Source organism: Brienomyrus brachyistius, unplaced genomic scaffold (genome assembly GCF_023856365.1).
Source record: "Brienomyrus brachyistius isolate T26 unplaced genomic scaffold, BBRACH_0.4 scaffold139, whole genome shotgun sequence".
In the NCBI taxonomy this organism is placed as follows: Eukaryota; Metazoa; Chordata; class Actinopteri; order Osteoglossiformes; family Mormyridae; genus Brienomyrus; species Brienomyrus brachyistius.
The window spans coordinates 83,856-95,110 of record NW_026042414.1 but is presented as its reverse complement, the minus strand read 5'-3'; the positions used below and the strand labels follow the sequence as shown (position 1 = coordinate 95,110).

The following is an 11,255-nucleotide window of genomic DNA, read 5'->3' as shown; positions in this document are numbered from 1 at the left end:
GTCCTGTGTTTTTTTTTTCCTTCCACACTTAAGCTCTGCTTGTTACTGCCCCATAGCGGAGCGCAAGTGAAACGGACTACCGGAGATTTGCACTGTTTTTCTGTTAGTGTGTATAATCAAAATATGACTCAGTTTGGCCAGTTAGAAAAATATGATAATAGAAAAGTATTCTTTTCCTCTCACTTTTTTTTCTTGATTTAATTACCGACTTCACGTACTTACACTGTGTCCCGTTGCACGATGTAATATTGCGAAACTATGATTTTGTGGCAGTGTTTTGTAAAGGAATTTTCCGTTTAATCATCGTCTTAGTATAAAGCTATATGGTTGTTCTGGTATCAGTGGACGTACATTATGTATTTTTTCTTCTCTTGAGCACCATGGTCATGACATGAAGCTCAGTCATTGATTACTCGCAAATGTTAGTAGTCATCCGCTGTTTATCTTGAAGATGTAAAAGTAGTGCGCGTACATCTCCTCGTTAGTATAGTGGTGAGTATCCCCGCCTGTCACGCGGGAGACCGGGGTTCGATTCCCCGACGGGGAGAGTCTGCATCTTTTTGCCTCGGTCTCAAAAGGCACCAAGCTAGAACCGGCCCCGTGTTAGTGGAAACGGGGCTTGTGACTTGTACTCATGCATAATATTCTGCGGGTCGCTCAGCAGCGCAGCATATGAAACTAGACTCGGATTGTAAGTGTGTGGTTTTGATAATTGATGTATGGATGGATGGATCCTTAATAAGAGATATAAACAATAAGGTCCAGTCGCCAACTAATCATGTAAAATACGTCATAAACTCATGGTTGTTAAACCCAGAATAAAAATGAAGACGTATAACTAGGAAAGTCAACTTGCACATTTCAATTTTGGTTCGATATAATCACGTTGTCCTTAACCCTCCAGTGCAGGAGGGGACGGTAATGCGCATCGAATGTTTCCGAACCTGTGTGTGATACAACCGAGGAAGAGCCGATGACTTCGGGGGAGGAGGGGCAGGCGACTCGGAAGAAAAAGCAGCAGAACCCAATGCAGCCTGTAGCCCATTCAAAGGCCTACTGTTGGACCTCTGCTTATTTTGCAATACGTCTTTAGTACGGACTGAAAAATGTCCGATTTCGATGAGTTTGAGAAGCAGTTAAGCGAAAATCGGCAAGGTAAGTTTGGCTTTGAAGATCGGTGTATGCTCCCTGTTTTAGGGTAATAAAGTGGCCGGCGTGTCCTAGCGCCGAGGATGGTGCGGAGGGCACTTCTGCTGGTTCCGAAAAGAAAAGCGCGGCTGGGAAATCGGTGCCTTTTATCCGAGCGCTCGCCGATTCTGAAACCTGCCCGATTCTTCTTCTCCCAGCTGCCGCAGGATCCCCGAAAACTGACCGCTTTGGTAAATCAGTGACATTCTTTGCTTGGCATTGTTATAGAGATCGCTAGGCCTGCATCCATCAGTGCCCGGCGTACATAACATGGACATTTCAATGAAACGTTATTGGGGTGCACTCGATGTGAAAGCCTGCGGTTTTATTTATTTAATTATTTACCATTATACACTTGGATCATAAATTGCGACCCGCGTATTTTCATTCGCAGTAACACACTATGCATGGATGTTTGTTGCAAGCGTTATATTTTCAAGATCACGTTTAAAGTTTTATGCAAATAAAAACGACCGCGACCACTTGATTTAAAGTCCGCACTTAATAACAGTGTTAGTTACTTGGTTTTTAAATACTACGACGAGTTTTCTATATAATGATATGATTTTGTCTCTTTCCGATGCACAATAGCCTTTCCCTTGGGTCCGAAATGCTGGCCCTGTCATCCGTACAGAATAAGTCTTTCTCACACGATCGCCGTTTCTTCATGATGTATAGACTCTAAAAATCAGCCGCGTTCCCTGGAATCATAACAACTGCTTTTAGGTCGTTATTGCAAAGTCTTGCACCTGTATCTACCTTTACAGCGGATAGCAGTAACTAACAATGATGTACAGTTATATAACAATACACATATAACTTCATTAAAGTGCAGAGAATCCAGTAAACTGAATAAACTTAAGCCATACTAACGCAACTGAAATATACAACATGCGTTACAACGGAGTCGAAAGTAGGATTGATTTATGTACCTATCAAATGGCAATCTTGTCATATCAGCTCCTTATCACTAAATCACTAAAATGTCATTCGAAACGACCTGATTCGGCTAGACGAGCACTAAGTGCCGCCGTGTTTGATAAACTAGCAGTTCCAGTCATTCATATCTGCGCTCTGACTATGCCTGCGATTGCGGTAATTGGTTATTACCGATTTACGTAAGATGCATTGGCCGCTCCGTGTCTGTACTTTTGCAGCGGTGCATTACCGTAACGCTGTTATAACTGATGCATGAAGCTGATTCCTCGAGCAGCACCTGCGTTTAAATGCTTCACTGAAAACTGCACCTTCAGGGATTTATTTAAGCTTCTATATGAAGGACCTGCTGGGATAGAAAGGTGATATTTTATTGCTAGTTTAATAAAGTGCTGTCTGTCAGATTGAAACGATATTAATTACCCATCCATCGTCCAACCAGTTATCTTAGTCAGGCTCCCCTGGAGCCTATTCCAGGCAAATTCCCCATACAGAGAGCAGAGGCAAAATTCAGGCCTCCAGACTCGGAGGCGTGAGGCAACTGTACTCACCACTGTGCTCCTATATCATTAATTAGTCTGGTTATGTTTTTATTGTTTCACAACAGACTGACATTCAAGGGGATGTCCTTGTGCCCTTGAAATTATTAGCCATTGAGAGATGGGTGTGTTTGTTTCAGGAGGGTGTGATTGAATATGTGAATTGAATGGAGGTGCTTCATTCTGGTGAGGAAACTGGGGAGTTAGACCCCGTACCACATCTTGGTCTCCGTAAGTGACTTTTAAGGCATAGCGCTGGGTCAGTCAGCATCCAGCACCCCAGGGAAGTTGGTAATATGATTACTCTGTGACTCATGGGCTTCAAACCCACAACCATCCGGACACACATTCATAATCCCTCTGAGTTACACATCTTGGATTTATCGAAATGGATGGTAGGGGGGCAGTCATGTCGCTCCGCCCACCGTCTCACTGGTACCACGGTGTCGTCCCCCAGAGCGGGAGAAGGAGCGACACAAGAAGCGTAGCCGCAGCCGGTCTCTGAGCCGTGGCGAGAAGCACCGCCGCTGGAGCAAGGACTCCAGGGGGCGGAGTCACGAGAAGCGCAGCAGCAGCCGCGACCGCAAGGGTCGTGACCGACGGAGCAGCTCACGCGAGCACAAGAAGCACAGGTACCCCCCCTCACGGTCCCGGTTACAGGCACTGAAGCTGATATCTAGCATGGTTTGAGGCCTCTTAACAAGTTTCTTTCACAATCAACCAATTGGTTTCTTCGTGGTGGGAAGGGGGACTGTACCCATATTAAATTTTAACTGGCGTTTATAAGTAGCCCCCGCCATAGCGATGGGACCTCAAAGCCAGCCTAAAAAGTGGCGCATGGTCACACCCTCATGACCTTAAACTGCCTGCGATCCAAAGTTAAATGTAAACATTCTGCCATCTGTTTGTTTTTGCCAGATTCTGAGTGTTTACACTGTATTGTTTGGGGAAAACAACCTTCTGTTTTGTGTTTGGGCAGCTACTCTCCTCGGAGAAGCCGTAAGAAAAGGACATACAAGTACTGGGATGTTCCCCCTCCGGGATTCGAGCACATCACCCCCATGCAGTACAAGGCAATGCAAGGTTTGGATGCGACGCTTCCATGTGTGCTAGTTCAGTATTGCAAGGTTATGGTATATTGGTTGCAATGAAAGCATTTATTCTGGAGTGCCCTCCTCCCCCCTGCTGGTCAAAGAGGGAATAACACTTGGGATGATTTCAGACAGTGTGAAGAGAGCTTAAACCTAGGGGTTAGAAGCAAATGAAGGCGACGATCCGGATGTTCTGGCCGTCCCTGGTTGGGGTCTTGAAGCCCTTTCTCCTCCCCACAGCTGCAGGGCAGATCCCCACGATAGCTTTACTGGCAACATCCACCACCAGCGGCGTGGCAGTGACGCCCACCCAGGTGCCGATGGTCGGCAGCCAGATGACCCGGCAGGCCAGGCGGCTTTATGTCGGCAACATCCCCTTCGGCCTGACGGAGGTGAGTCCAGGCAAAGTCCCGCGTTGCCTTCTGTCATGCATACTGGTGTCATGTGTAGCTCAGTGAGTTAGGACACTGAGCCGGTCACAAGAAGGTTGTTGGTTCAAATCCCTTGGGCAGCAGAGTGATTTCACCATTGGGCCCCCGAGCGCAGCCCTTAAGCACTATTTGCTCTAGGAACTGTCTGGTCCTGCTTCTTCAATGAAATGTATGTTGCTTTGGATGAAAGTGTCCGCAAAATAAATAGATAAATGTACTAGACTTGTCAGTCATTTTTTTTCTCGTTTGCCTGTTTTGATGTCTTCAGACGTCTGCCTGTCTTCATTCAGTGTGTCTGCCTGTCTTTTTAGGAGGCCATGGCGGATTTCTTCAATACCCAGATGCGATTGGCTGGCTTATGTCAAGGTCCCACCAATCCCGTCCTCGCTGTTCAGATAAACCAGGACAAGAACTTTGCCTTCCTTGAAGTAAGAGTCTTTCCTGCCTAATGGCTGCTGTGTCCAGGCGGAGACCGCAGCCTTCCCTGATTAACGACGTTCTTCGTTCTGCCCTAGTTTCGGTCCGTGGATGAGACCACGCAGGCAATGGCCTTCGACGGCATCATTTTCCAGGGTCAGTCGTTAAAAATCAGGCGGCCCCACGACTATCGCCCCCTGCCTGGCATCTCAGAGCAGCCCGCCTTCCACGTACCAGGTCCGTTTTGCTTGTCGCCGTCATAACCTTAATCTTTATTTACCTTTGAAGAGCCGATCGGCAAGGCCAGTTTTTTGTACTCGTTACGGACTGACTGTCCTTCGCAAGCTGCGGATGTCTTGTCATATAAAGAGGGAGACTTTCACTTTTATTTACTTAATGTTGTAAATATTTAGCAGACAGTTTTATCCAAAGTGAAGAATGTTTTTTTTTTTTTTTTTTTTTTGAGAAATCAGGGTCAGCCTGTCCCTAGAGCAAACTCGCCGGCCCAGTGGTGTGATCACCAGTGATGTGAACCAGTGATCTTCTGATGATAACGCTGGCATCCTAACCAGCTGAGCCACACACACACACACACAGCTCAGTCACTCACTTCTTACTGTTAACATAGGGGTGTTGTGTGGCTCTGTGATGTTTGCCCATGAAAAGAAGGTTGCTGGTTGGCAGGGTTGGCAGAGTGATTTCACCACTGGGCCCTTGAGCAAGGACCCTAACCCCCAAATTGTTCTAGGGTTGCTGGCTCCTATTCTAGTTAAAAATTCTGGACACACCTACTGAAAATGACTTGTTTTTCAGCAAGATAATGACCCAAAGCCCACCTTGAAGGTTATGCAAGTAGCTTATTACCTTGTGAACTAGGAAAGAGATGGTCCCCACAGCCCCCCAACCTAAACTCTATAGAGCTGGTTTGGGATCAGTTGGATGAGAGTAAGAGTAAGGTAGCCAGCTTGCGCGCAGAACTTGTGGAAACTCGAGGACTGTTGGAGAAACGGTCCAGGTGGGTACATATGTTAGCTGGTTGAGTCCGCAATGCTGTCATCGAAGCCAATGGCTCCTATTTTGAAGAGACAAAAATTTTGTCTTTGCAGTACTTCATATGCATAACTTCCATGCCCAAAGGCCTTTTACTATAAGGTGAATAACAGCTAAAATAGAGACAAATGCATTAAGAGCAGGTGTGTCCATACTTTTGACTGGTGCTGCATGTGTCAGCATCTCCCATGGAGAGCAAGATGGGAGAGACAAAAAACAGTCGTCAAACTGCCCCAGTATTTAGGTATTTTTTTGCTGGAGTTACATTTATCTGATATTATATAGGAGATAACGACGTCATACTGATTTGAAGTTGGCTTATTTCACTCGCGCCGTTTGCTCGTGGTCATTATCCGGCATGTTGACGGTTTGCTGTGATCGGCCGGCTTTGGGCGCCGTGCCGCTCTGTCTGCAGGGGTCGTCTCCACCGTGGTTCCAGACTCGCCACACAAGCTCTTTGTCGGAGGCCTGCCCAACTATCTCAGTGACGATCAGGTACCCCGCCCTCAGTCTCTGTCGCCGGGGAGCCGACCCACAACCCTCCTGTGTTTCTGTCCCACTGCTGCACGTGGAACTCAAGCAGGCATGCACACACACGCACACGCACGCACGCACGCACGCGCACGCACATACATACATAAAATAAACACTCGTCTCTGTGTAACTGATTAGTAGGAAAAGAAAGCCTGTCAAAGTTACCTCACCGCTTAAAATTCATTACAAGATACTGGGGGGTCAAATGTCAGCATCATGTTTAAAGCTAGCTGCTGAAAATAGCCGCACATTTGAGGTTTTTTTTTTTTTTTTTTAAAGATATTCATGGGATTTATTAAACATTTATTAGACATGTAGGTAATGAGTTGACAGTTACATTACGCTCATTGTTTATCCAGCTGTAAATTATGAAGATATTGAGACCCCGCTAATGTAAAAGGTACGTTTCCCAAAACCTCATGTTATCGACTTGCATAGTTGGAACCATTCAGTTGTTATCTAATGTTGTTAGCAAATAACCTTATTAGCAACAAAGGCTTTGGGAAACGTGCCTTACAGCTGGCGGCTTGCCAAACCAGTCACGTAGCCAGTCCCTGTGCTGCCTGTTGCTGGGTACCCTGGAATATTTGTATATCGGGTTAATTGCTGAGTGTTAGTCGGATGAATCAGCCGCGTCGTTTTGCTGCATGAAAATTTAAAATCGAGTCATCTGCGCGTCACCTAACTGACGAATACCTCCACATTGCCGTACACCTGTGTTTGCCCAATCCCAGTCCTCGGGGAACCGCCGACTGTCCACATTTTCGCTCCCTCCTAGCTCCCAGCCAATCAGGAACACCGAATACCTGGTACAGGTGTGCTGAGAGGAAGCAAAAACGTGGACTGACCGGGGGGGTACCCCCGAGGACTGGGCTGGGAAACACTACCATAGACTGTGCTTGAAATGTGGGGGAGATCGACCAAGTCCCCAAACGCTTCAGTATTCGCAGACGTGCCGTGTCTCACGTCCATGTCCGCACACTGAGAACGATGACTTCACATCCCGTTAACAGCGATGGGGAGCTGCGGAAGAATCGTTCCCTACATTGCTGTGTCGCTCGAAAGGCAGAAAATACTTCGGACCTTTTTCCCGGTGAACGATTATCAGCTTCACTGGAGTTTTCACATCGTGCCCCATGCCCTATTCTGTTATGACGTCAGTGATGGATAATATTACCATAACAACATGCACAGATGAGGTCGTCTTACTCTGAAAGTGTTGAAAGGGTCACATTTTAGACATTTTCTACTTCTCATTAGCATCTTTTATGATTTTTTTTTTTTCTTCCTATATCGCCACCCCACTGAAATCGGCCCATTATAGACATAATCCATACAGGCATTTAATAGTTTACCTATTTATTTTGCAAAAGTTAATCGCAAAACGTTTTGCGTCCACCCCTGCATTGTAACATTTTGAGCTCCGGTGTCCCACTCACTTTAGCCTAAACTGTTAAAAATGGCAAGACTCAGCCCACAAGATAGTGATCGCGGTTTCAGTGAAAGGTAAGTGAGAAGTGCAGTCAGTTTGTTTTTCTTTGATTTTTTTCCTCCTTTTCGGATTGTCATCGTAATCTTTCTTATCCAGTGTGAGTCACATGTAATCCAAGTCAAGAGGAAGGCTGTACCAAAGCAGCACTGGGGGGAGAGAGTTTGAATCCAGCAGAACTGTTAATGTATTTCACGTCAAAGCCAGTAAATGTGCCATAGACAGGTGAAATGGAAACCGCTGCTTGTATCCTGGTGTTTACATTTTTTTTGCAGTCCCTGCTACCGCTTTGATACTTACAGCTCTTTCATTTTTGTTCCCCACTTTGTCCCCAGCTAGGGGCCTGTAAGATCGTTAAGTCTTCGCTCATAATTTGTTCAGTAGTACTGACCTACTGCTGCCATGCCAACATGTAACACAAGGCAAGTAAGACATTCCGTCCCTCGCACGGATATCCTCCCTGTCGACGGCCTGCCCCTGTGGGGGGGCTCTGTCCTGGAGTGCTCTTAAGCATATGGGGTCCTTTTTTTGGGGGTTGAAGGCTGGGGAGAGACTTATTATGCTGATCACAGGGTATAAATTTGATTTTTTTTTTTTTTTTGCCCCTAAGAGAAGGTAGGAGGTAGCGCCCTCTTGTGGCTGCCAGTGTCCCAGGTGACTCCTTTCTGAAGTCAGTGGTTAATGCGGCTTTACAGTAGATTCCTGTAGAATAAGTGAGGAATGATGTTAGCAGAGCTATTTCGTCCTGTTTGGCTTCAAGCCGTGGCCCCTTTAGCAGGACCCTGTGGCGGCTCTTAGCTTTACCTGTGAGTTTATCTCCTGTAGGCTTTGTCCCTCTAATTAACTGCACCAATGTGGTTCTTGGTTTTAAGAACAGGAAGTCAGTGATTCGGCTGGGTTTGTGTTCTGCCGAGTCGCCCCCCCCCCCTCCACATTGTATACATGGAACACTTAACATATAATTAGCTGTTTTTATTTAGTTTTTTTTTTTATATACCATCTAGCTTAATTATTGTGGCCCTTAAAATCAGATGCAACTCGGTCCATATTTCAAAATTCGTAGTTGGAATTATCAGAGAACTTGATTAGGAATTCAGTTGTGTTGTATATGCTGTAGGATGGGGGGGGGGAATCTGTGTTATCATTCATTGACAAGAATCAAAATAGTTACTTTTGTACGCTCCCAGTAAGTAAGTCATGCAGAAAGGGCACAGGGGGCTTTGAGCTCTAGTGTTGCACCGTAATGTCGAGCCACTTGTCATAAAGCCATTTTCCTGATGTCTTCACTGTTTCCTCATGTCGTTTTGCAAAGTTTAACATGCTGCTTCTCCCACAGTTAAGATTAGCATTTCTAGCGAGGCGCCGTGCCTGGACTGTCGGGCTAATCGCCCCCCCGCGTCTCCTCCTCTTGCCCAGGTGAAGGAACTCTTGACGTCGTTCGGACCTCTTAAGGCCTTCAACCTTGTGAAGGACAGTGCCACGTCACTGTCTAAGGGTTATGCTTTCTGTGAATACGTGGACATCAGTGCCACTGACCAGGTGCGTGAGGTGGGGCAGCAGCTGGAAGGTCTGGGGTGACTCGGGGCTTCCGGATGGAATTGCTGACGCTTGTGTGGGATGCATCCCGCAGGCCGTGGCTGGACTCAATGGCATGCAGCTCGGAGACAAGAAGCTCATCGTCCAGCGGGCAAGCGTGGGGGCTAAGAATGCCAACGCTGTGAGTATTTGCCCTCGGCTGCCGCCTTTCTGATGTCCTAAACCCAACTTGGTTCCTGGGTGCCTCCCAGGAAGCTTAATGCCCCTATTTCTTGGGTTTATTTGGGTCCATGTAAATTTCTCGCTGTTACTCGAGACGATTGGACGATCAGGGGGTATCTGACACTCTTGTCGCCCCCCGGGACAGACGGCCATCATCGAGACGCCGGTGACGCTGCAGGTTCCAGGGCTGCAGCGGCTGCAGAGCTCCGGCATGCCCACGGAGGTGCTGTGCCTCCTCAACATGGTCATGCCCGAGGAGCTGGTGGACGACGAGGACTACGAGGAGATCCTGGAGGACATCCGGGAGGAGTGTTGCAAGTACGGCAACGTGCGCTCCATCGAGATTCCGCGGCCCGTCGATGGCGTGGAGGTGCCTGGCTGTGGCAAGGTGGGACCCGTACTCTCCTGTACCAGTGGCAAAAAGAAGACCTCTGTAGGCACTAAACACAGGCTCATGGGAGCATTTCTTGCACAAAAGTGTTTTGAAAACGGAATAATTTTTTGTGTAAGAAAAACAATCTGATTGGCTCAGATAGGCGACGGACAATCTGATTGGCTCAGATAGGCGACGGACAATCTGATTGGCTCAGATAGGCGACGGACAATCTGATTGGCTCAGATAGGCGACGGACAATCTGATTGGCTCAGATAGGCGACGGACAATCTGATTGGCTCAGATAGGCGACGGACAATCTGATTGGCTCAGATAGGCGACGGACAATCTGATTGGCTCAGATAGGCGACGGACAATCTGATTGGCTCAGATAGGCGACGGACAATCTGATTGGCTCAGATAGGCGACGGACAATCTGATTGGCTCAGATAGGCGACGGACAATCTGATTGGCTCAGATAGGCGACGGACAATCTGATTGGCTCAGATAGGCGACGGACAATCTGATTGGCTCAGATAGGCGACGGACAATCTGATTGGCTCAGATAGGCGACGGACAATCTGATTGGCTCAGATAGGCGACGGACAATCTGATTGGCTCAGATAGGCGACGGACAATCTGATTGGCTCAGATAGGCGACGGACAATCTGATTGGCTCAGATAGGCGACGGACAATCTGATTGGCTCAGATAGGCGACGGACAATCTGATTGGCTCAGATAGGCGACGGACAATCTGATTGGCTCAGATAGGCGACGGACAATCTGATTGGCTCAGATAGGCGACGGACAATCTGATTGGCTCAGATAGGCGACGGACAATCTGATTGGCTCAGATAGGCGACGGACAATCTGATTGGCTCAGATAGGCGACGGACAATCTGATTGGCTCAGATAGGCGACGGACAATCTGATTGGCTCAGATAGGCGACGGACAATCTGATTGGCTCAGATAGGCGACGGACAATCTGATTGGCTCAGATAGGCGACGGACAATCTGATTGGCTCAGATAGGCGACGGACAATCTGATTGGCTCAGATAGGCGACGGACAATCTGATTGGCTCAGATAGGCGACGGACAATCTGATTGGCTCAGATAGGCGACGGACAATCTGATTGGCTCAGATAGGCGACGGACAATCTGATTGGCTCAGATAGGCGACGGACAATCTGATTGGCTCAGATAGGCGACGGACAATCTGATTGGCTCAGATAGGCGACGGACAATCTGATTGGCTCAGATAGGCGACGGACAATCTGATTGGCTCAGATAGGCGACGGACAATCTGATTGGCTCAGATAGGCGACGGACAATCTGATTGGCTCAGATAGGCGACGGACAATCTGATTGGCTCAGATAGGCGACGGACAATCTGATTGGCTCAGATAGGCGACGGACAATCTGATTGGCTCAGATAGGCGACGGACA

General features: G+C 47.6%; 1 non-coding gene across 1 annotated transcript; it reads left to right on the top strand.

Moving 5' to 3' along the window:
- Positions 1-475: 475 nt before the first annotated feature.
- trnad-guc (transfer RNA aspartic acid (anticodon GUC)) lies at positions 476-547 on the top strand. Its single transcript has one exon. It is a non-coding gene; the product is annotated as a tRNA-Asp (tRNA).
- Positions 548-11,255: the final 10,708 nt, after the last annotated feature.